We start from the raw sequence: 27,266 nt of genomic DNA, 5'->3' as shown, positions 1-27,266 counted from the left end.
GAAGGAATAAAAACGCACTCAGATCAATTCAATGAGGGGTTGAACATGCAAGCACTTTTATGTAGAAAATAGACAAAGTTGAGAAAATGGCACAAGTTCTCACATTTTTTTCCCGTGAGTTCTACAGAGACATCAGTATGGGCAACTCTAGATTTGCATGCCTCATTTCCTGATAAACATCTATGTAGGGCATTGACTGTCTAAGGCACGTGTTTAGGAATGAAAAATTATGTGAATAAGTTAATATGGAGGGGCTCATTTTATTTTCTAACTTGTATGGTTTAGAATCTGATACAAGAGGAGGATTGAGTCAAAATACAGTCCCTGATAGGGGTACCCATCAAACGGTTTCTTCTCCAAATGTGTGCGCTCTTAATTGAATTCACTTCCTAATCATTTCATCAATTTCTACAAGAAAACAAAAGTTGATAAAATTGTGCCAATAGCTCAAAATATAATGAATAATTATTTTTAAATGTATCTGTTTACTCACTGTGAACATAAAGTACTTATAATTTGATCTCTTATGAGTATGGAGGCAGTATTACAGTAAATTACATGTAGTTTCTATTATGTGACTATGATATAGGGTCAGGCCATTGTCACTGATTCTCTGAGAAGTAGTCTTCAAGAGGAATAGAAAGTGGTATTTTTAAAGTGCTGTTTTTATAATTTAACTTTTTCATGGAATGCAGGTATGTCTTTTCTAGATTCTGTTAGTATGAAGTCTGACATTTGTTGGGTAAAAGAGCATGATGCAGTTCATTATTGACTTATTATCACCATCAAGTAATTTCCTCACCAGGGAGCAGTAAAACTCCTCCTTTTCTATAATTACATCTAGCTGAGTCAGTAATAAGAATTTCACAGCTACTTTTACAAACACTAAATCTTGTAAATGTCTAAGGACATTTACTTAGGCCAAGTAAATGTCCTAAATGTCACGGTCACTGTATCTATACTTTAATCATGTCTTTCAATATTCTTCTAGTTTTCTTTTCAGAATACTTTATTTCCACTGAAAAAAATTGATTGCTTAGGATTAGCCAATGCAATAAATTGAATGGGTCCTTCTTGGTTCATAAAATATTTACCATGTCCTAAAATGTCAAAATACTTTAGCTTAATGTTTTCAAAAACGATGATTTATCATGCTGCCAGAGGTGGACAATTAGGTTTCCTTCTTGAAGCAGATGATAAAAACAAACTGATGTTTTAAAATTTATGTATTTTTAAATCCATGGAATCAAGGTTCATTTCACATTTTCAGCTATATTATATAAAGTCTTTGGCATTAATAAAAATTTATCTGACACCCTTCTCATTCCTAAAAAATAAAATAAAAGTTAGTCAAGATGTTAAGCTTTGCTAAGGAGAATTCATTCTAACTTGTAACAATTCCACATTTCCTTACTTTGAATGACAATTCCCTCCACATCCAGGAAACCACACACAGTGATTATATGGCACAGTGGGGAATACAATTTTTCTTTCACTCCACCAGCATTTCATATATATTTGTTTTCTTTATCCCACTTGTTTATAATAGGCTTAGAGGAAGAATGGCTTCTCAGATATCAAAACGCAGTGAAGCAGGTAACATAGAATTTCATAAGGTTTTCGCTGGGTGGCAGAGCACAACAGCTGCATAAGTAGAAGCATTGCTGGGTGCACATGGCCTTTATCACTAATTCCAGGGCACAGTTCTCTTTGGTGCATGGCCAGTTTTATAATCAGGAGACAACAGAGAAGCTGCATAATGATGACTTTAATGATCGTTTTAGGAGAGTGAAGAACTAATGGTTACTATCTTCATGGTTAAGGATGAAACGTAAGTGATCATGCATACTTCTAGAAATATGTTTGAAATTCAGGTTTCAGGTCTTTCTAATGAGTAAATTAAGCAATATCGTGGTATTACAGAAGATACATGAGGAATACTTTTCCAGAGACATCTTCAAAATGAAGGAGAGTATTGTATAGAAGATAAAATGATAAATCATTTTAATACTAGGAATAAAATTTAATCAAATGTATGTATATCATTTTAAATGTGTTTGTGAATTTATTTTCACCATACATAACGTACTTCTGTGGTTAAAAAAAATTTCTTACATGCTACTTATGTCTTAACTTTAAAAAAGTTATTAAATACAATAACATGCTCACATTATATATTAAAATATTTATAACTGTTAACATTACAGCTTCAAGAAACTGCTTTTATTTCAATGTAAGTGCCACCATGACAGATTTTTGAAGAGATTTATTTCAGCAATAAAAATAGATATTAAATTTGGACTGTACATTTAAAGTAATTACGTAATGTAAACACACATGTTGGAGTAACAATATGACATTTCTTGAGATGTCTTTCTATTTTGAGTGACATAGTCATCATTTTTTTTTAAATAAATTTATTTATTTATTTTTGGCTGTGTTGGGTCTTCGTTGCTATGCGCAGGCTTTCTCTAGTTGTGGTGAGCGGGGGCTACTCTTCGTTGCCGTGCGTGGGCTTCCCATCACGGTGGCTTCTCTTGTTGCGGAGCACGGGCTCTAAGCGCGCAGGCTTCCGTAGTTGTGGTGCATGGGCTCAGTAGTTGTGGCTCACGGGCTTAGTTGCTCTGCGGCTCGTGGGATCTCCCCAGACCAGGGCTCGAACCCGTGTCGCCTGCATTGTGAGGCGGATTCTTAACCACTGTGCCACCAGGGAAGTCCCAGTCATCATTTTTAAACTAAAGTTTTTCATGAGTAAGTTTTTAAAGCTCTTTTCATTGAGTCTGCATATGTGTGACGGTTGGATGGTCTACCCGTATGTGATCAAAATTCCATCACCTGCTTCTCATGAGTCTCGCCAGTAGTTAGAATTGTGGGTATTACTTACAGATCCAACAAAAATTAGTCCAATGATCTTGAGTAAGATATGTAATTTGAGTTTCAGTTTTTTCATCCCTAAATCAATGGTGTAGGAATATATGAAGTAGACAGACCCTGCATACTCTCCTAGTTCTGTACTTCTGTAATTGTGTCCGTGAATGTCATGCTGTATTAGAACTGAGAAATATGAGGCCAAAAACATATATATTTTGTCTAGTGTGTCATTCTATTTTGAAATTTTGTGTTACTACTTAAAGACTAGAACTAGACACTGTGTCTAACACAAATAAGAGGAAATTAGTTAATAGTAACTTCTCTGAAAAACACCAACAAACATGGACTTATATCATTTGAAAAAGCTTCCATGGCCCTCTTTCTCCAACCATGTGTGCACACACACGCATCACACCCCCCCAGGCACATAAACATGTGCCTTCGTGTAACACACAGTTCTCAGCCTATAGCGTGCTGTCAATTTTCCTTTGTGACTAAGGTAAGAACTCTAAAGCATAAAAGCCAGAAGATATTTTCCTTTGATTTATTTTGCTTCCATTTCTTCCTGTTCTTTCTCTTATAGTTCTTCAAGATTTAACAATGTTAAGGAGCCATGCTGCAGGTGCTGGAGAAAAGGGAGCACTTCTGTTTTACTAACCTCAGGAAGGTTAGGAATCTCTATACTTCTTCTTATAAACGCCATCCGAAGTTTTCAATGTTAATTTTTGTGTCAGAAACCCCTACCACACTATTTCTGAACTACAATTTTTTATCCTGATGTTATGTCTTTGCTCACTCTCCTTCGATTTTTCCCTCACCATTCTCAATGTTATATATTGTTTCGTGGATTAATTTGTACAACATAATCAAAGTACTACATGCAACATAATTCTTTAAAAATGTCAAATAATTACAGTACAGTTCAGTCATGAAAATCAAGAGTTCCCACCGTCATCCATCCTCTCCCTAATATTTTATTGGTTCTAGTAAAAACTCTGAATTAATTAATGGCCATAACCATTGATCCTTGGCTGTCAGAGTGAAACGATGTTAGGTTAGTTTTGTTTTTTATATATTATATAATAGTTTTTTAACGATCTTATATCTCTACCTAAATAAAATGCCTTAAAATTTTAAAAAATGAAATGCCATTTTCTGCATTGAAAAGGATATAGGCTAATTTTTAAAAATCATATAACAACCTCACACTTCAGACACTTAAATTGTACTTAAGAAGTATTATTTCTCTCCCCCAGAGCAGCCAACTGTAGTTGGACAGTCAGGTAACACACCTGGTTATATCCATGAATTTACCCAGGCACCCAGGTGTCTTCAGTCTTATTTCTCTGCTTTCCTCCAGGGTGTCTTACTCACCTGCTTGATAGAAGCTGGTTCACTAGCACCACGTTTATTTTCCTTGGGAATGAAGAAAGAAAGCAAATAGAAGACCGTCATTTGAATTTTTAACCTTTGTGACCAGAAGCTGCTCCTATACCATTGGCTTGAATTTAGTCACGTGGCCACATCTGGCAGTAGGACAGCCTGGGAAGGAAGGTTTCTAGCTTTGCACAGAGTCCTATCCCTAAATGGAATTAGGGAAGAATAGGTAATGGGGAAAATTTAGAAGTCTGTCATAGGAGAAAACCAGTAAAGACTTAGGAATAATTAAAGATCTCAAAACTTCTCAGACACCTTCAATACAGAGAGACTAAGGGATGTATTGTTTTCAAATTATAAACTTGCTGATTACATCTGCATAAGACTAAGGGAAGTATTTAGAGCTGTGGCTTTTCCTACCCTTCTCCAGCTTCCTGGTCTCACACTGTGGCAGCTGGCATCTCAAGCGGGATATTGCTGTAAAAAAAAAAAAAAAAAAAAAAAAAGAACCTGAATTGGTGAAACAGCCAGGTAGTGAACTGTAGCAAAATATTTGGTAAATGTTGCCTGTGTGATGGCCTAAGCTAGGGATCCTGAACTTTGAGATAAATGAAGTAAGTAGAGAAAACTCTTGTAGTTTCTCCTGTTGAAGGGGTGCGTATGGTGCATTTAAAGTAAAGAGACTGCATTTAGACAGTCAGTGGCAGGAGGGTGAATTGTGGAGGATTACACTAATTGTTCCCAATATCCATTTTCCTTTGCTCTTACGGTAATAGAAACACTCATGTTTTAGCAGGTATACAGCCACCCAGATGGACACTGCATTGTCCGATCTCTCCCACAGCCAGCTACGACTGTGAGATTAATTTTCCATCCACCGGAGTGAGTTAAATTCTCAGGTCGTGTTATTTAAAAAGGAAGTTGCCTGCCTTCCACATTCTCTCTTTCTCCATCCATGTGTTAGCGTGTGAAGGGGTGGTGTTGTTCAGTCAGCTCTAATCAAATAGATTGGATAACATCCCATGATGAATGAGAAAAAAGAAAAGGAACCTGGGTCCTTGGGAGACTTTGCAGAATAAAATGTCTTACCTAGTTTTGAACTTCTTACCTTTCACCTTATAAGAGAAAAATTAATTTCTATTTCATCTGAACCACTATAAACGTTTATGGCACCTTGGCATGTATTCTTACTAATACATAGATGCTTCTCGAAGTATTATGCTTAAACAGATTTTTTTTTCTTTGTTTATCAACTTGAGCTATATTCTCTTTGCTTCCTCCTTTAATAGGTAAGGACCCAATTGACATAATTTTTCATCCCTTCCTACCACTTCAAGGGTCTACACTTCAAAAAGTACATTTGTATTTCTATTTCATATTCCATTACCCACAACAATATTTCTATTCCTATTTCATATGTTAAAGATATTAGACTTCCGTACCTTCCATTTACCTTTCTTCCCAAATTTCAGTTCCCAGACTTACCAATTGTGTCTTTTATGTCTTCCATGATGAGAGCAATTTTTATTCTCTTTGTAGCACTAGTTCAATCTTTTGTGATTTCAATTTGATTTTAAATTGTAGGATTTAAATTGATTCTCCACATTGAAAGTAATTATTACATTTTAGAATTCTATGGCTATGTAAGTACATCACTTTTGAGAAAAATACTGTGCTAACATTGGATTTCTCTCGTGCACGGGTCTAATGTCACAATCCCAGTGCCATGCAAGGAATGTTCCCAGAACTTAGTTAGGGATTTTCTTTTTTCCCTTAGAGATCTCCTTCCTGGTGAATTCCATTCGGTTACTTCATTATAATGCATACTTCTCTAGATTTGCAACTTATATAATTTCATGGGACTCCCATTTATTACTGGCCTGAGTTGGACTGCCCTTTCCTTAGGTCTTTGTCCTTGTTTTCTTCCTTAGTCCCACTGGGGGTGCAGAATCTGAAGTTAAAATCAAAAGGAGGTAAGTGGAAATAGAATTATCAGTTCAAAATCATTTCCCTTAAATTCGGAAGCAGTTTCCCCATCATCTTTTAATAACTAGCTGAAGACGTTTTTTAACAGTGCGATTCTCATTCTGTTAGATTCATTATGTATTTTTGTTCTCTTTGTTTTTAAGTCTTTGGAATATTTAGATTTGCATCTTTTTAAATGGTATACCAATATATATTTTGACATATTTAAAATATTTCTTTAAAGGTGAACAATTTTTCATTGATTCTGTTTAGACATTATAATCTTTTCTATTTTAATTCCTATGCCATTCAGCTGTGGGATATTTTTTACTATTACATTCCTGATATTTTTCTTCTCCCCATTTTCTTTCAATGCCCTTGAGATGTCTAATGTCTAGCTCAGATCCCATTTGCTACTTGAAATCACACCAGAAACGTGCAGCCTGCCTTAGTTTCCTTAAACATTAATAGCATTAATGTTCCTCTTAACATTAATAGCATTTAAAATTAGCATGTGAGGTTTGATATGTGTATGTACCTCTATGTGGAGAGGTGTGGGTGTACCTTTAAGAATTCTCACTATAGTTTTTCATAGTAGTTTTACCTCCGGAACTGAATTACAAAATCTTGAGGCACTCATGATATTTTAACTCCTGCGCTTACTTTGTCATTTCTTCTGCTAAATCCTCCATAATTTATAGTGATTAACAAAATATAGGTAATCAAAAATACCTACCTTACAGTTGATATAAATGGTTTATGACCCTACTTATCACATTAGAGCTGCACAATTTTTAAAAATTTCATTTGGTATATCTTTGACTTAGGAAGTGTTAAATACAAATGTTGTTAATAGTATGTTGGATAGCAACCTTTCTTTTGAACAATCAACACTCTTTTTTTCTCATTTTATATATTGGTCATCTCCTGTACATCCTTCAATCTATTTCATTCTTTGTTTTCCCAAAATACACATATAAATTTTCTCTGTGGTGTGACATCATCTTTGAATAACTTTTTTATACCACTCAATTTATTAATAATGTTCCTTTGCTTAAATCCATCCCTTTCAACATATCTGTAGGGTAGCTACTTGGTTTTCTATCTTGTCCTTTACCCGTTAGTACCACTAGTACCATTAAAACCATTAACAGCAAATCAATATGTGGCTTTTGAATGAAATCAATTTAATAAACAGAAAACAATTTAGCAAACAGTAGGCATGAGGTGGCTTATTAACGGTGAGAATATCACATTTTAAATGTTCCCATTTCTTCCATACAATCCCTACTGGTTTTACAGAGCCCATTTTTAAGGCCACATGCACCCTTGCCTCCACAGCCAGTGTCATCTTGCCCAGACTACAGGCTAAACTCATTCAGGTCAGTGTTAATAAATCCTACCTTTGGTCCTGTAAGTTAGCTTCCCAGGGCTGTCATAAAAAAATTACCAAAAACTTGGTTCTTAAAACACAGAATTTTATCCTCTCATAGTTCTTGAGCCAGAAGCCTGAAATCAAGGTTTTTTTTGGCAGGGCTGCGTTCTCTCCAGATGGTCCAGGGAGAATCTGTTTTTTTACCTCTTACAGCTTTGGTGGCTGCCAGCATTGCTTCTCCTGTGTTTACATTGCTCCAATCTTTGCCTCTTGTTCTTCTGTCTTTTTCTGTGGGTCTGTTATAAGAAACTTGTCATTGAATATAGGGCCCACCTGGATAATCCAGGATGCTCTCTTCATCTCAAGACTCTTAATTTAATTATATCTGCAAAGACTGTTTTTCCAAATAAAGTAACATTCACAGATTCCGGGGATTAGGGTGTGAATGTGCCTTTTTTAAAGGGCCACTGTTCAACCCACTACACTCTGATCACTTACTTAGCACTCTCCTCTTTGATAAACACACACACAGATTTTTACCTCTTTCATCAACGCTGGAATTGAACAGGAACATGCAACACATTTTAAGAAAGAGCATAAAAGGGGTTTTTCAATTTCTTTCTGTACCCATTACTGTACTGTCAGAGATTGAGAGGTACCATTTCTAGCTATTTGTCTTATCTCTTCTATTAATAGGACAGGAAACTTGTAAAGAATTTTGCATTGCTCTCTGCTCCAGCTTTCTCCAAGATGATATTTCACTGTGGGAAGTTCTGCTCTTAACAAAACAAGATCCTTCTCACTTTCTCTCCTTCTCAGCTCCTTTTCTGTTTTGCAGTTACCTTTTTTTTTAAACATCTTTATTGGAGTATAATTGCTTTACAATGGTGTGTTAGTTTTTGCTTTATAACAAAGTGAATCAGTTATACATATACATATATCCCCGTATCTCTTCCCTCTTGCGTCTCCCTCCCACCCTCCCTATCCCACCCCTCTAGGTGGTCACAAAACACCGAGCTGATCTCCCTGTGCTATGCGGCTGCTTCCCACTAGCTATCTATTTTACCTTTGGTAGTGTATATACGTCCCTGCCACTCTCTCACTTTGTCCCAGCTTGCCCTTCCCCCTCCCCGTATCCTCAAGTCCATTCTGTAGTAGGTCTATGTTTTTATTCCCATCTTGCCCCTAGGTTCTTCTCTTTCTGACTTACTTCGCTCTGTATGACAGACTCTATGTCCACCCACCTCACTACAAATAACTCAATTTCGTTTCTTTTTATGGCTGAGTAATATTCCATTGTATAAATGTGCCACATCTTCTTTACCCATTCATGTGTTGATGGACACTTAGGTTGCTTCCATGTCCTGGCTACTGTAAATAGAGCTGCAATGAACATTGTGGTACATGACTCTTTTTGAGTTATGGTTTTCTCAGGGTATATGCCCAGTAGTGGGATTGCTGGGTCGTATGGTAGTTCTATTTTTAGTTTTTTAAGGAACCTCCATACTGTTCTCCATAGTGGCTGTATCAATTTACATTCCCACCAACAGTGCAAGAGAGTTCCCTTTTCTCCACACCCTCTCCAGCATTTATTGTTTGTAGATTTTTTTGATGATGGCCATTCTGACCGGTGTGACATGATATCTCATTGTAGTTTTGATTTGCATTTCTCTAATGATTAATGATGTTGAGCATTCTTTCATGTGTCTGTTGGCAATCTGTGTATCTCCTTTGGAGAAATGTCAATTTAGGTCTCTGCCCATTTTTGGATTGGGTTGTTTGTTTTTTTGATATTGAGCTGTATGAGCTGCTTGCAAATTTTGGAGATTAATCCTTTGTCAGTTGCTTCATTTGCAAATATTTTCTCCCATTCTGAGGGTTGTCTTTTGGTCTTGTTTATGGTTTCCTTTGCTGTGCAAAAGCTTTTAAGTTTCATTAGGTCCCATTTTTTTTGTTTGTTTTTATTTCCATTTCTCTAGGAGGTGGGTCAAAAAGGATCTTGCTGTGATTTATGTCATAGAGTGTTCGGCCTATGTTTTCCTCTAAGAGTTTGATAGTGTCTGGCCTTAAATTTAGGTCTTTAATCCATTTTGAGTTTATTTTTGTGTATGGTGTTAGGGAGTATTCTAATTTCATTCCTTTACATGTAGCTGTCCAGTTTCCCCAGCACCACTTATTGAAGAGGCTGTCTTTTCTCCATCGTATATTCTTGCCTCCTTTATCAAAGATAAGGTGACCATATGTGCGTGGGTTTATCTCTGAGCTTTCTAGCCTGTTCCATTGATCTATATTTCTGTTTTTGTGCCAGTACCATACTGTCTTGATTACTTTAGCTTTGTAGTATAGTCTGAAGTCAGGGAGCCTGATTCCTTCAGCTCCGGTTTTCTTTCCCAAGATTGTTTTGGCTATTCGGGGTCTTTTGTGTTTCCATACAAATTGTGAAATTTTTTGTTCTAGTTCTGTGAAAAATGCCAGTGGTAGTTTGATAGGGATTGCATTGAATCTGTAGATTGCTTCGGGTAGTAGAGTCATTTTCATAATGTTGATTCTTCCAATCCAAGAACATGGTATATCTCTCCATCTGTTTGTATCATCTTTAATTTCTTTCATCAGTGTCTTATAGTTTTCCACATACAGCTCTTTTGTCTCCTTAGGTAGGTTTATTCCTAGGTATTTTATTCTTTTTGGTGCAATGGTAAATGGCAGGGTTTCCTTAACTTCTCTTTCACATTTTTCATCATTAGTGTATAGGAATGCAAGAGATTTCTGTGCAATAATTTTGTATTCTGCTACTTTACCAAATTCATTGCTTAGCTCTAGTAGTTTTCTGGTAGCATCTTTAGGATTCTCTATGTATGGTATCATGTCATCTGCAAACAGTGACAGCTTTAATTCTTCTTTTCCGATTTGGATTCCTTTAATTTCTTTTTCTTCTCTGATTGCTGTGGCTAAAACTTCCAAAACTATGCTGAATAATAGTGCTGAGAGTGGGCAACCTTGTCTTGTTCCTGATCTTAGTGGAAATGGTTTCAGTTTTTCACCATTGAGGACGATGTTGGCTGTGGGTTTGTCATATATGGCCTTTATTATGTTGAGGAAAGTTCCCTCTATGACTACTTTCTGGAGTGTTTTTCTCATAAAGGGGTGTTGAATTTTGTCTAAAGCTTTTTCTGCACCTATTGAGCTGATCATACGGTTTTTCTCCTTCAATTTGTTAATATGGTGTATCACATAGATTGATTTGTGTATATTGAAGAACCCTTGCATTCCAGGGATAAACCCCACTTGATCATGGTGTAGGATCCTTTTGATGTGCTGTTGGATTCTGTTTGCTAGTATTTTGTGGAGGATTTTTGCATCTATGTGCATCAGTGACATTGCCCTGTATTTTTCTTTTTTTGTGACATCTTTGTCTGGTTTTGGTGTCAGGGTGATGGTGGCCTCATACAATGAGTTTGGGAGTGTTCCTCCCTCTGCTATATTTTGGAACATTTTGAGAAGGATAGGTGTTAGCTCTTCTCTAAATGTTTGATAGAATTCGCCTGTGAAGCCATCTGGTCCTGGGCTTTTGTTTGTTGGAAGATTTTTAATCACAGTTTCAATTTCAGTGCTTGTGATTGGTCTGTTCATATTTTCTATTTCTTCCTGGTTCAGTCTCGGAAGGTTGTGCATTTCTAAGAATTTGTCCATTTCTTCCAGGTTGTCCATTTTATTGGCATATAGTCGCTTGTAGTAATCTCTCATGATCCTTTGTATTTCTGCGGTGTCAGTTGCTACTTCTCCTTTTTCATTTCTAATTCTATTGATTTGAGTCATCTCCCTTTTTCTCTTGATGAGTGTGGCTAATGGTTTATCAATTTTTTTTTATCTTCTCAAAGAACCAGCTTTTAGTTTTATTGATCTTTGCTATCGTTTCCTTCATTTCTTTTTCATTTATTTCTGTTCTGATGTTTATGATTTCTTTCCTTCTGCTAACTTTGGGGTTTTTTTGGTCTTCTTTCTCTAATTGCTTGCTGTTACCTTTTAACCTCACCTCTTTTTCAATTTGAGTCAGATAATTCTTAGAGTAACTATATTAATCTTCATTGACTAAACACTTAATGCAGACTCTAATTGGCATAAGTTGTTTTTACTACTTTTGTCTTTTTTTTTTCTCTTCTGTGAGATATCCCCTTACACCTGTCATAGTGGCTATCATCAAAGGACAAGGGATAACAAGTGTTGGCAAGAATGTGGAGAAAAGAGAACCCTTTTTAAAACAGTAATGTCCCTCTTTCTGTCTTTGCTCCCCTACAGCTAATTGTTAATAAAACAATTGGAATAATTCCCTCTAAGCATAAGATAGATCTTTTCACTCTTCTGCTCAGAATCCTCCAATGGATTCCCATTTCATTCAATAAATATTATTTTATTCAATACATAATGTTTTTCAATAAATAAAGTTCAATAAATAATTCTAAAATAGGCTTGCAAATCTTATCATAACACCACTATGATCTATCTGACTCCATTTTCATTTATTGTGACCCAGACTCTTCTCAAGCCATGCCCCTCTAGCCTATACCTTACTGTTTCTTGACCATATCGGATGTTCTACTGTCCAAGGGCCTTGGTCCTTTCCTCTTTCTAGAACTATATTCCTTCAATTAGTTGCATTTCTCATACCCTCCATTAGGTCTTTGCTTAAATGCCATCTTCTCAATGATTTTTTAGCTAACATCCTGTTTAAGTTTTAGTTCATTTCTTGGCACTTTCTTTCCCTTTTCATTGCCTTGTTTTTATCCATAACAAATGGATATAGTTTTATCCATATCCATATTCCTATCCACCATCTGAATTACATACTATGTATTTGCCTGGTTATTTATATTATGTATTTAGAAAGTAACCTGCATGAGGTCAGAAATATGCTTTCTTCACTCTGCACTGACATACACATGGTGCTCACTAAATATTTGTTGAATGGAAGGATATTTTAAATGCTCAGAATGCATTTATTTGAAAATTATTTCCCATATGTTTTTATTACTTCTTGAATAAAAAATAATCTATTTATATAGAAGGAAATACATGACTCGTTAACAAAAAATTAGGAACATAACCTTCATGTTACTGCCTTTTTAAATTAGAACTCTGCTCAATGCTCTGTGGTGACCTAAATAGGAAGGAAATCCAAAAAAGAGGGGATATATGTGTACATATAGCTGATTCACTTTGCTGTACAGTAAAAACTAACACAAAATTGTAAAGCAACTATACTTCAGTAAAAATTAATTAAAAGAAAAAGAATTGAGAAATAAATGTAAAACCTCTAAGTGAACTTATACATTTCTAAGCATGATATTATTTTTGCAAGTCAACAACATTGTTTTTAACTGTAATAGGTTTCATGATTACAAACAATTGAGATTAATCATGAACAATTTACTTACTTTATTATTCTCATGCTAATTATTTTTTGCTGTTGAAAAATGTAAACAATTTTTGCTTGTATAGTATTTTAAAAACCCCTATTTAGCCTATCAGTGCATACTAAGGAAAACATGTTCAGAAGATTTTGGTATGAAAAATGGGCAATATTGATCATCACTCTATGAAATTTTAAAAAGTGAAACTTAAGGTATGAGGGAAAGAAAATAACTAACACATTAGAATTCATATTTAAAATAACATATTGATGGTAAATACAATGAATCCAACAAGTGTTCAAAGTTTCATCATTCACTGTATAAAGCATATCCACAAATGAAACATGTTAATTAGTTTTGTTTTTCTTAAAGTCAGCAGTTTTCATAAAGTGTTTAAAGACAACCTTTTTTTAAACAATATATAGTAATTCACACACCTGTGACCTCTAGCTTTATGAACAAATATAATAAAGTTGAAGCAATGTCCAATTACCTAAATTGTAAATAAAGAAAGTGCTAATTTAAAGTGGAGGCTTAATGCTTATTCCTCTCCTCAGATGTATGCAAGTGTTGATGGAGTTTTTGCCTAAATAGCCCATGTAATTGTCACTGAAATCCTCAGTCATTGTTCATAGTGGTTATTAAATCTGAACAAATACGGCCTCCACCCTTTTACCCACTCCATATTTTTTATGCCTTGAAATATCTTTCTCAGTGAAATGTTTTTGTGCAAAAATTTTTGGTGAAACTTCGGAGTACATAAATATAATTATGATGCAAGAATTTTCTCCCTTCTGAGAGAATCTGCCCCACCCATGACCCTTCTAAGAAAACCTGGTACACTCAGAGTCCTAGAGCTCTCAGGAGGAACCTAAGCTGGTATGTTTATTAAAGATGACCTCACCCTTTCCTTCCTTTGCACAGACTTAGGGTCGAGAATAGAAACCTGGCAAAAGTAAGGTTCTGTTTCTGGAACTTATAATTGGGTCCCTGAGTGAGCGAGTCAATGATCTTAGGACTGACTTGCTATAGTGACCTGTAAAAATCAAAGTGCATTGAGAAATTTGAAAACCAAAGCTATTTTCAAGGTTCAGTTTTGAGGGTATGGCAGCAGGGCCCTTGAAGAATGACACTGATCTTCAAAGACAGTATGGACCAGTTGTAGAGGGCAGGACTTCACTGTTGTATTTGGCTGTTGCTTCCCAGCCAGGTGCCTGGGAATCAAGACAGTAACTCCTAGAGGTTTCAGAATCAAAAACATTAAGGTGAATCCCAACTCATTTAGATTTCTTCTGTTTACAAATATCTTTAACCCCATTTTTATCAACATAGTTATATAATAGCTATTTATAGGATTGTAGATGTACCCATTAAATGGTAACTCTTGTGAGCTCTATTTTCTAACTAGAAGTAAATATTAAAATGCCATATTAGTATTGTATCATTGTGTTAAAATAATAAAAATATTAGTAACAGAAGTCATCCTATCTTGAGATGACTTATGTGTATACAAGCAACAAGTTTTTTTCTGGCTAATAAAAATGACTTTTTTTTTTTTTTTTAGTTTGAGAGTTATAGAGCCTGAGCTACACTTCAATAAAATAATAAAATAAAATAAAATAATTTTTACTTGGAATTAGTGTATTTACAGTTAACCAGTTACAAGTTCACAACAGTCTTAGGAGACGGTTACCTTTATACCTATACGGAGCAGCCTTTGTTTAGAAAGGAGAAGGTATAATTTAATGAAAGGGACTTTGTCCTGGTATTTATGACTTGACCTCTACCTCACTGACAATCTTATGCTAACTTTCATAAGATAATTAAACTCTTTGATCTGTGAAGTAAATGTATCATGTTATAAATAGAAATATTATGTGGGATCCAAAATAGCAACTGACCCATGAAAGCTACATTTCCATTTCATATGAAAATCTAGGACATATGAGAAGAATTAGAATGCAATATGGTTTGATCCCCCAAACGTACCATATGCTATTCATTTTGATATGAATAACAAGCCTTTTTGTAGTTTCAAACAATGCCTTTTGGGATATATTCTACGATGCTTATGTAAAATGTCTTGCAGATGCTTTATTCCTTTAACATTTGCAAAATTTGTATTTCATCCTCATGAGCCTTCTGTTTTGTTTAAGGCCGGATCGGGTAAATGTTGGTGCAAACTAATTAGCATCAAAAAATACCAAGTTGATCAGATAGTAATTCAAAAGCAAATGCACATGGTCTTGTTATAGAGTTACCTAGATTTTACTTTAATGCTCAGTAGATGAAAAGCATGTTCTACAAGTATGTGTTCAGACTGGCTTTCTTAACTTTGTTTAGAATTATACAATTCTTTTATTTTTTAATAATTATTATATTTAATACATTTATTTCACATATTGCTAGTAACTTTCACTTGATTTGGAAGTATTCTCTGGTTTCTGTTTTCTAGGTAAAGAATATTTATTATGGAAGTGCCTGAAATACAAGTAACTATTAGTAGTTATGTATTTTCATTACATCAATTTCATTAATATCATCAGCTTGATAAAAGGATAAGAATAAAACAATATTATGTAAATATCAATATTAGAACAGCATTACCTTGATGTTTTGGCTCCTGTGTGTTTTGTCACTAAAAAAAACCCTAAATATTTCTCATTTCACATGTCACCAAGAAGCAATATCATTAAAAAACCATGCAAAAATACATTACTGTGTTGTATCTTTAACACAAGTTCTTTTCACTTATATCTGCACATATATCTTGATGGGAGGCAGAGACTTGGGCTTTTTGAGTGGCACTGTTGTTTTATGGAATGGTAAAGAATCATAAAGTCCTAGAATTCTGAATTTGAATACTGATTTTATCAATTAACAGCTACATATATTTCAGGTATCACTTAATATCCCTAAATCTCAGTGACCTCATCTAAAGAAAAGTAGGTCATGTCTACCTTGATGAATTGTTTATATGCTTAATTTTCAAAATTCAGATAAAATGCCTAATATATTACTTAGCAAACATCAGACAGTAGCAATAACATATTTTACTTTTCACACTCTTCAGTTTTTGTAGAAAAATCAACAAATAATGTCCTGAAAGTTTGGAAAGAAATGAAAAAATATTTTTGTTATTCTAGCAGCACTGTTCACGTATGCTTCTATTTTTTTTCCCTCTGCATATTGTACTTGTAAATACAATTTATAGGCTTTCAAATTTTAATTTATGTCAAAGACATTTCTCCATGCTTGGAGAAATGGCTGTATTTTTCATAGTCCCGTAGAGTTTATTCAGATGCGGAGATGAAAATTTCAGTTATATAATTTGAAAAGAGAGTGATTTGTACACAGGTGTTTTAACACCACTTATCTCGAAAACACAAGTGCGCGCACACACACACACACACACACACACAAATAAAAATAACCAAAGGGATATAAAAAACAATATTGAGGCTATCCATCAGAAGAAGCCTGAATATGGTACCACACAATCTGAGAAATTCCTGTTAGACATACTGAAGATGTACACATTGAGAAGGAAGTTGTGGTATATTAAAGAACTAATACAGAAATACAATCAAGAAACTGCAACTCCCTAATTTGGAGGGTCAAGAAGAAGCTAGAACACTGGAAAGGCAGGACTACCTCATTTGGAAGTGCTTTTAATGTGATGGAGCCATAGATTTCAAAAGGCACCCTGTTGCTTGGATATCTATACCCAAGTATAGACACATTGGACAGAAAACTCCAGTTGTTGCCAGAGAGGCACACTGACCTGAATTGCCCCTAATACTCTGGATTTATCTTGAACTAATAGAGCACTTTGCTGACTTGGCTGTAGTTTTCCATGACGTGGCAGGACCTTGACATGCTGTTGCATATCTCTGCAAAGTCACAGAAAGAAACATCCCAGTATTGAGACTAGACATAGTCACATCTTGTATCTACGCAAACAAAAAACTGAATTACAAATACAGTGCTTAGAATAGTAGATTCAATAAACACAGAACAATAATCAAGCAGAAAGTTCCACCGAATCACTTTCCATATCAATTTATATGCTGAATCACAGGAATGGTAATATTTGCATAATTTAGTGTTTCAGCTAAAAATATAAGCCCAAATTAATAATGAAAGGAAGTAATAAAATCCATGAATAATTTATGCATAAGTATCTGATGAAGAGAAACTTCTCCAGTCATTGAATATAAGGAAACAACACATGGACCCTATAAATATATGAAATAAACAGATTAAATGGACTCTATTTTGAAGCATGACTGTATTCCATAGATTCAAAGAACATAATCACATTAATTCAGTTCAATCAGAGAATTCGTGGTTATTAAATTCTAGAGTTCTCCAATAATTGTAGTAATTCTTTTGACATAATTTCTTAATAATTTAGAAGATTTAAACTAGACATATGTGTGTAAATACATATGTGTTCATCACATATTTATATTTAATCAGGGTTCCCAGAAGTTCTTATGACTCCAAGAGTTATCTCAGTTAACTTTTATATACATTACATGTTTCGATGTATTCTTAAACAAGGATTCATCTAATAAAAAAATTTGTGCAACTAACATAGAGTTCAGGGTGGCTTCTGAGTTTTCAAGGATATGAGACCAAAAGTGGTGGGGGAAATTTTCCCTTAAAGGAAATAATTTTAACATAAGAGTGTGTAAAGGAGATATTCTTGAGAAGATGGTGCATACCACACCTCCCCATAATCTCTTCACATGAACCAATCAAAATTAGCATCTTTAGTAACTGTTATTAGTTTCTTAGGGCTATCATAATAAAAGTACCACTAACTGGTGGCTTAAAAAACAAGATAACTTTATTATCTCACAGTTTTGGAGGTTAGAAGTCTAAAATCAATATCAGCATGACTGGTTCTTTCTAAGGGCTCTTGAGTGATCAGTGACGATGTCCTGTTCAACTCTATACAATGGATACAGGCAAATTCAAACGTTAAAAAAGTGGTTTCAATCTGGGCCTTGTATAACAAAAGTCCAAAGTGTAAAACTACAAGCTGTTTACATGTGCTTCAATTAGAATGAAGATTGTTGACTTGTCATTGTAAAATAAATTACCAGGATATAGCACTAACATTTTTGTAGATTCTATCAGAGTTGCTGATTTAAAATCCACTTGATGAAATGTATTTTTTTATTATAATAAGGTGGGCTGAGTTTGACATGAGTATCTATAAAGTTTCTATAATTTCCTATATGTGGGTAAACACCACTTCTTACAGGAAGTAGCTTTTAACTGCCTTATACATCCTTTCTGTAAAAGTTCTAAAGACCACATTTTATAGAAATTTTAAAATTTATTCAATTATATTTGTTAATAATAATTGAAATTCAAACATTTAGATATCTTTTAACTAGAGAAATTTAGAGACGCTTCATATATAATGTTATAAAATTTTATACTTTATAAAGAAAAGGCTTACCAGATATCTACTTGAATTTATTGATTATATGTTATTGTTGAGTACACTTGATAACTTTGTTGACATAATTCCAAACTTTAATGGGCATTAAAAGTCATGGTTGAGCTACTAAAATCTCTATTAGAGTAGTTTGGTCTAAAAAGCAGTGTATTGGAGTTCATGACTAAACAAACCACAAAGTTATTGAGAGCACTTGCCAATTACCAAAATGGAGTAATATCTGTAAACATCTAAAAAAATGAATATGGCTTTCAACTACATGGCATACTGGGGACACAAATCAATAGAAAGTAAAGCAAACACATCAAACAACACTTCTGCTCATCAAGACTTTTAACCTTTTTCTGTTGACTTAAATTCATAATCACATTGTTTCTCAGGGCCAGCTAACTTACTGATTACATGTGAGGCACATCTCTTTCATCATTAAGGAAATAAAGGATCACATTTTAATGGAGTTATGAGTAGTCTTTTAAAGAGAGAGTACCATAAATTCAGCATATCTTTGATACTAATTTATTTTATGTTGAATGTGTTTTAGTTGCTCTTATGGTTATTGGACAGTTTCTGTTTTCTTCCTCTTTTTTTGACAATTATGATAAATTAGGTATTGTTTGAAAAACATCCATTTCATTATATTTGAATATTTTATTACCATACAGGTATGCAGAGCTTTGGCTAATGTTTTATCACTCTCCTCTGTATTTTCAACAGCATTCTATTTTTATTTTTGTGTATTCCTATTTTCCATTTTTTATCATTAATAACAATGAATACATTACTATTTTATTCCATTTTTTTTGAAAAGGCAGCTCCTAGGTTTATCAGTTCTTATTTATTCTTTTCAAACCCATTAATTCCTGCTTTTGTTCATATTTACTTGTTTTTTTCTGCTTTCCTTTGTTTTGCGTTGCTATAAATTTTCATATTTCATGAATTAAATGGTTATTCTTATTTTTTTCTTGATTGATATTAAAAGTATTTAAAAACTATACTGCGACTAGTTACCCCTCTGGCCCTAGCCAGTTTCAATGAGATATGTACAGTGACACCCCTTGGGGCAGTGTTCTACTTTAGGAAACATGGTTTCATTTGTATCATATAACAGTAAAAGGTGAATAATAGATAATATTGATTGTTTACACTGGTCTAAGTATTTAAGTCCTTATGTATATAGACAATTAAGGTACCCCCATTTGGAACTTACCTTTCCATATTTATTTTATTGATGATGTAATTAACACATAGACATCCTCATATCTTGCCCAAGATCTTCATTTATGAAACAGCGAAACAAAAAACCCAGTGTGATGGTTAGTCTCATGTGTCAACTTGGCTGGGCTATGGTCCCCAATTGTTTGGTCAAACACTAGATGATACTGTGAAGGTATTTCATAGATGTGATTAATATTTGGAATCAGTTGACTTAATTAAAGGAGATTACCATCAAACAAGTGGGTGGATTTCATTCAGTCAGCCTTAAAAACAAAAACTGAGTTTTCACAAAGAAGAAGAAATTCTGCCTCAAGACTGTAACAGAAATTATGCCTGAGTGTCCAGCCTCCTGGCCTGCCCTATAAACTTACCAGCCCCCAATATTGCATAAGCCAATTGGTTAAAATCAATCTCTTTCTCTCCACACCCCCCCCCCCATCCTCAGCCTTATCGCTCCCTCTCTCTGTCTTTCAGTGAATCACACTTCTTACCCATTCACCCAACACACAGACACAAGCTGATGTGAATATATCATTAAAAAACTGCTATGATTCCTATCTGTCACCCCATGAATTTTAAAAGAGGCTTTGCTTCTTTTTATGCTTATTATTTGTTGATTTATCAGTTTTTTAAAAAAAATCTTACTAGGGTTCCATAAATATCCCTGAATCATATATTTACTCAGAGATCAGAATCTTATCATGGCACCCTCATATTTGGCTGTTCTCCCCAGACTTAATATTGGTTTACTCTCAGCTCATGGTTTCTGATACATGCTCATTCTCTCCATCAACTATGAGAAGAGGCGATAGGTATCCCACCCTTCTTCAGTCCATCGAATACCACCTGACTAGGCCTCATAGCCCTATAAACCCTAAGGAAAAACAAAAACAACAACAACACCAAAAACATGACAGAAGTGGAATATAAAAAGCACATGATTAAAAACATGTGCATTTTTCAGTTTGCCTCTTGATTGACCTCCTTGCGGAACTTGACATATCTAACCACTCTTTCCGTATTGAAACTTTCCCCTTTTGATATCCAGGAGCTAGTCAGGTCATACTTGTTAGTTCTTTTAATACTTTCCTTAGTTTATCTCTGAAATATTCATGTGCTTTTTCTCTACCAGGACAATTTCCTGTATAAACATGGCTTCAAATACTACTGATACCCTAATATCTCCAGACAACTCTATTACCTATGCAACTGTACAATTCAGTCATGCCAGTCATTTTCAAGTGGTCCAGAGTCACTTCAAGTTATGTAAAATATTAATTTGTCACCCCTCGCATTTCTAGTCTATTCCAATCTTGCTCTCTCCCTCACGATCTGTTATCTCAGGGACTCTCTATTACCTAGCCAATCTGAAAACCAGAAATCTTGGAGGAAGAATAGCCTGCCTAAGATGAACCTTCAATGATACCAATTTCCATTTTCTTCTATCTCCACTATGTTGATTAATTTATTTTACTTATTTGTGCACATTATATGTTTACTAGATTGCAAAACTTGTGAAGACAGAAATGATGCATTTTACCTTTATATTGCGATAGGAAGTCTGCCATAAAAATGTGGAAAATAAATGAGATAATAAATTATGAGTATGATACCTACATAAGCAAATATGTTCTCATAGTTTTATCATTCTTATTGAACGTTATCATACATTGTATTTGAGACATATTTGAGACATGTGCCTTAAATTTTGATAGTCAAATGAGTTCAAAACATATATCTCTAATGCCACAAGATGAAGCATCCAACTGGGGAAAAACTTACAAGCAGAGAAGTAGTAGAGACAAGTCATTATCTCATTATTTCCAGCTAGGCATAAATTGAGCTAGCTCATAAAATGAGCCAGGCTTATCATTGTAGGCTAGGCATAAATGGTAAATAATTTGGTAGAGATCCCCCTTCCCATCCCCAGTAATGCTCTGTACATCTTATCTATAAGGTTAGGGGACAGAAATATCTCTGTGGTCACGTAATGATGAAAACGCCTGGTTGTGGAGTGATTTGCTGGAGAAGGGGAGCCGCTGGAGCCCAATGGCTGGTGTCACCTTGTTTTTCTGTTTAGCTAACTTGGACCTTCTGAATCAACTCTCTGCTCAGCTGCCAGAGAAAGAAAACGAGCCAATGAGACTATTCAAATTTGTTGCCTATCAGCATTCAAGTGGAAGATTCATTTCCAAAGGCAGGATGGTATAGTGGGATAACACTGTGACTTTGTGATTTTTAAAATCAGACAAATGCTTGTTGAAACCTCAGGTGTGCCATTTACGAGTTGTGTTCTTCAAACTCTTTTAATAAAAAGGAATTTTAAAATTGAGTTTATAATATAGACCACTACTGTTATTGGGTGCATTAACTAAAAAAATACATATTAGCTCAATGATTGTACTAATTATGTACTAACTTATGTATTCATTAAGCAAGTACTGAACAACATGCATAGAAAGCCTTCTCTATCCAATACTAATTAACTTTTCAAGACCCTCTCCTTATTTTTAAAATTTACATTAAGAAATTAACTCTCCATGGTCTCCTAAAACTACAAAAAAAGACAGAATTTTATTTATTTTATTTATTATTTCACTTCATGATAAATGAAAGTCACCAGAAACCAACTTTTTCATTGATGAGAATTAAATTATACAGGAAGTCAAGGGTTCTATAATCATTCATTTCACTTGCTCATTATTTGGAAACTGGATCTACATAGAATTCTTGACATTCTTATCTCTTTAACGTGGTAGGAAATTATTACTATTTAGCTTCTTTTCCTATAATGCAATACTTTTCAAATATAAGACCACTTTAGCTGCCAGAGGAAGTAAATGGATGAGAAATTAGTTGGTAGCTCTAGGAGAGAAACTCCTCTAATTTAGGGACTTAAAATGTAGATAATTGCAATTTTGGAAGTTCTTAATTTAGTTATGAAGAAAACTGACAAGTGAATGGGATTTCTGATCACTTTATTACTAAATAAAGTTCTGACACCCATGATTAGTTTAACATTTAATTCATTCACTTGAAGGAAAAAACTTAGAGTGAAAAAGATATATTTGGATATGAACACATTTAATGTAATGGTCTTGGGTTTTTAAGAGAATAAGAATATTAAAGAAATAATGTCAACCTCTTCAATGCAAGTCCAGAATATATGAATTTTCTGTTTTTTAAATATTTATAAAAATGATTGGGTAAACATTACTGAAGGCCAATATGCCATCACAGCCAAGATTATCTGATGATCAATACAAGGTAAAAGCTGTCACCATGATGAACTGTGGTTGCTAAAGATCTTCAAGAACCCAAGGACATTCAGATGCAATTTAAAAAAATAGATTAGGGAAAAAAACACACTATAATGGTAATTTGGAAAAAACATATAGAAGTGTTTTTTCCCCTCATATTTTCCCCCAATTCATTCTATGATATATAGGCATTAAGAAACAAAATAATGTTATATAATAAATAACTTTTATATTAAACAATATTTTACCTTAAAAATGAGTATTTTAAAAATCAAAACAAAATATAGGGCAGATGATATACTGCAAACGTACTTACAATATATCTTTTTATAAAGTTTTATGAGGAAAATCTTATCCACTTGTGCCCAGATATTTAAACTCTTTAGTTCACTAAAATTTAAATTTAAAATATCTATTGTATTGTATAAAAATGTCATTATTTTGACACAGAGTTATGTATTCCAAATGTGGACAAGATATGCATTAAAATATCAGCCTTTATTAAAAACTAAATAAACTGATGAGGACACTTGTTTCCATAGGAAAACTAACAAAGTGTTGCCCTTTGGATTTAGCTATAAATTTTAAAGTGGTAAAAAAAATTACATGTATATTAAAATTTTACATATACTTTTGTATTCAATCAACAAAATTACTTAAAGCTTAGAAGTCAATGGGTATTTTTAAATTTTAAGATGAAAGAACAGAATTTAATTCTAAATTTAAAAAAAAATCGTAAGGAAGTTTACTTTTTTGTAAAGAAGTTCACTTCTTTGTAAAGAAGTTTCTGGGACTTCCCTGGTGGTCCAGTGGTTAGGACTCTATGCTTCCACTGCAGGGGCCATGGGTTCAGTCCCTAGTCAGGGAACTAAGATCCTGGAAGCCTCAAGGCACATTCAAAAAAAATAATAATTAATAATAAAACTTCATTAAAAAAGAAGTTTGTAAAGAAATCCCATAAGTGACCATAGCATAGCAATTGACTTATATATTTGTATTTGACAGCTCTGAAAAATTCTTTGCTTAATAGTTCGGAATTTGTAAGGTCACCATACAAGCTTCCACTTTGCTTTTTCTTGTATAGGCTCTTTTGCATAGTTGGTTACTACCACTCTGTGAATGATGTATATTTATTCACTACACAAGACTTAAAGAATGCTAAAAGAAACTATTACACTAGTTTTAGTTGCAATATTCTGGTTTGTACATCAATATATTTTCATAGAATGTAAAAATTTCTATACTTAATATTGCTGCCACTATCACTATCCACTGTGGGAGTTTTTACCATTCTGAAAAATGGTAACTACCAAATGCTTTCTGAATCCTTCTCTCTCCTTTAGGTATATAGCTTAATTCAGTAACTATTTGCCTTTTTCCCCTCAGGATTAGAAACAGAAACTATATGACAATACTCAGATGCATACCTTTCCTCCAGTCTTCATAAAATGTCCATTCAACTTTAATATACTTTTTTCAATTGATAAAATTAAGTAATGTTTGTGTTCTCAATAATGGTTTACTTCATCGTCAGTATTCAAATATGAGTAGGCATAAGAATTCAGATATTCATTTGTTCTTTTTAAACTTAGTCTATCTTCATTTACTGTTTATGATTTTAATTTTAGATTTTGAACCTAGACTTTCTTAGTCAAATGGTTGTTTTCCAGGAAACATTGTATGTTCTGATTTACTGCTACCATCAAAATGATTTAATTTTCTCTAAATAAAACAATTTTTTTTGTACCATTATTTGTTCCTACTCTTCATCATCCTTTCTGTTTCTTATGCAAGGATTTTAAGGATTCCTTTCTATGCTTATGCTCTGTGTTTTTAAAGACAAGATAATTCAAATTTGTTTTCCATCTGACTGAAGTAATTTAATTCTTCTTCCACCTTTCTAAATTTATTAAGTTCTGTTAATTTGGGCTTTTCTTATATCTGCATCTAATATGCTATTTTGATTTGTCTTAATAAGACTGATATTTTTCTTATATCTGCATCTAATATGCTATTTTCTTATATCTGCATCTAATATGCTATTTTGATTTGTCTTAATAAGACTGCTATTACTTTCTCTGTCATAAAAATACATTGGCTTTTGCCACAAATAACTTTCCTAATCACCTCTAAATGTATTCATAGATCAGAAGTCTAACATAAATAATATTTATCATTCTCTTAAAAATAGTAAATAGGATATTTTAATTCCCTGAAAATAATTCTCTTATTTCCCTTATTATCTACCTTAAAGAATATTTTGAGTGTTTACTCTGAAAATTTACATTGTAGAAGATTTTTGGATTGAACCCTAAGGGAATGCTTTTCTCTGCAATTACCCTTGTTTATCATCCCTGTGATTTTATTTAACACATTATCTGACAACAAGAAAAGATCCATGACCTTAATCCTGCTGATTCTTCTACATCCATTAGGCAAATGCTTAATTTAACAAATGAGCCTTCTGCTTTGCCCTAAAACCAGAAAACGCGGTTTTCCTAAAACTAATCAATGAAGCAAACTCAGAGAATCAGATTTTATTTTATTTTTTGAGGGGAAGAAACATAACAAAGAAAAAAAGAAAAACCATCCCTTAAGGGTAGTGTTTAAACATGAAAACCACATGTCCATGTAAAACTATGAATCTAGATTATTTAAATATTCTGAATGATATTAGAGCATCAGCACATCAGCACCTGCAGGTGGAGAACGTCCACTTATTGCACGAATTTTATTTTTGTTATTTGAAGACTGACAAACCAGTGGACAATACAATAGTGTTACTGCAATTGTAATGGCCTACAGTGGTGTCTGAGATATTGTACACTTTTCATAAATATATGTTAAATTCATATGACTTAACCTCACTTCGATATTACATGTATGATGTATACTTAATAAAAACTTTCTTGTTCCTACTCTTTTAGTTTTAAAAATCCAGAGAAATTTTGCTTTGGTTATATCCTGAACGAGAATCACATTTCAATTCGGTTCTGTATTCTGTAAATAAGCAGTGACTTCACTCGTTTACATATAACTTAATTTTCCAGAGATTTAAATTTAAACAGCAACACCAATAAATCATTGAAACACTGTGAAAGACCTCACATTGAATATCATTAACACAGGAAGGTGATCAAGTCATGATTCCACTTCTGATGAAATTTATAGTTTTGTTAGAGATTGTAAAGATATATACAAATTACTATTAAATAAGCAAAATCACAATTTCATTCGATAATTAAGAACAAATTTTCTAGAACTTCTAGAAATTCATAGACTAAAATAGCACTATCTAATAATTTATTTATATCTGCTCAATTTATGTATGTCTTCTATATTGTCTCAATAATCATTTCTAACCCTCATTGTTTTCATCAAGCCCTTTCCTATGTTAACTAGGCATTTTTGGTTGCTCAACTAATAAAGGATGAGGGGACACTTATTTTACTGATACACATTGAAAAATGGAAAAAAAGAATTTCTTTGACAAGACTAAACTTCACTAACTATTAAAAATAGCCACGAAACACACCTGCCTGGAAGAGGAGGCACTGGGATATACTGGGTCGTATGGAGATTGGAACTGAAAATTTATTCATGATTCAAAGCAGCTTTATGGAGTGGGTTATTATTTTAACTGCATACTTCCCTACTAAACATAATAGTATTAAGAATAATAATCATAATAAACTATAACAATCACAACAAATAATAATTCATGGATTTCTACTAGGGACCTTACCCTTATGAAACTTTCTCTCTATATTTCCATGCCCCGCTCCACATCAAAACATAACAGCAACTACAACAAGAGCAACTCACTTTCCCTTTGAATTTCATGTTGACACTTGGGAAGAAACTCAGACAGATCTCTTTCTTCTCATTGAAGTTTCCACTGTCCTTCTTGGGCAAGTATCTTACAGCACAGCACCAAATAAGTCATTTGCCACCCTATGGATTGCCTGGCAGGTCACTCCTGATAATCCACTGTGAGTACATGAAAGAGCCACGTGGTAGAGAAAATCTTAGGGCTATCTATGAGCAGAATGGATTGACAAGAAGATTTAAGTCAATGCTTGCCTCCCACCAGAGCCCAGGATTTTACATGTTTGCTACCCTCTGTCTCTGTGAATGGTAATTTCATCCACATTCAAGTTTGCACCTAACGATAGGGAAAACATGATTCCTAAAACAATTTCTTGATCTCTTTCAAACAATACTCCTTTATATTTTCCAAAAGTCTGGGTTTAGGTGCTCTTATAAAACACTGTTTATAAGTGTTTTGAAAGTTTAATTTTTTTCTACTCATCTCTTTA

Source organism: Eschrichtius robustus, chromosome 4, assembly GCF_028021215.1.
Source record: "Eschrichtius robustus isolate mEscRob2 chromosome 4, mEscRob2.pri, whole genome shotgun sequence".
NCBI lineage: Eukaryota > Metazoa > Chordata > Mammalia > Artiodactyla > Eschrichtiidae > Eschrichtius > Eschrichtius robustus.
The sequence above is the reverse complement of the archived record's forward strand: the minus strand, read 5'-3'. Positions refer to the sequence as shown.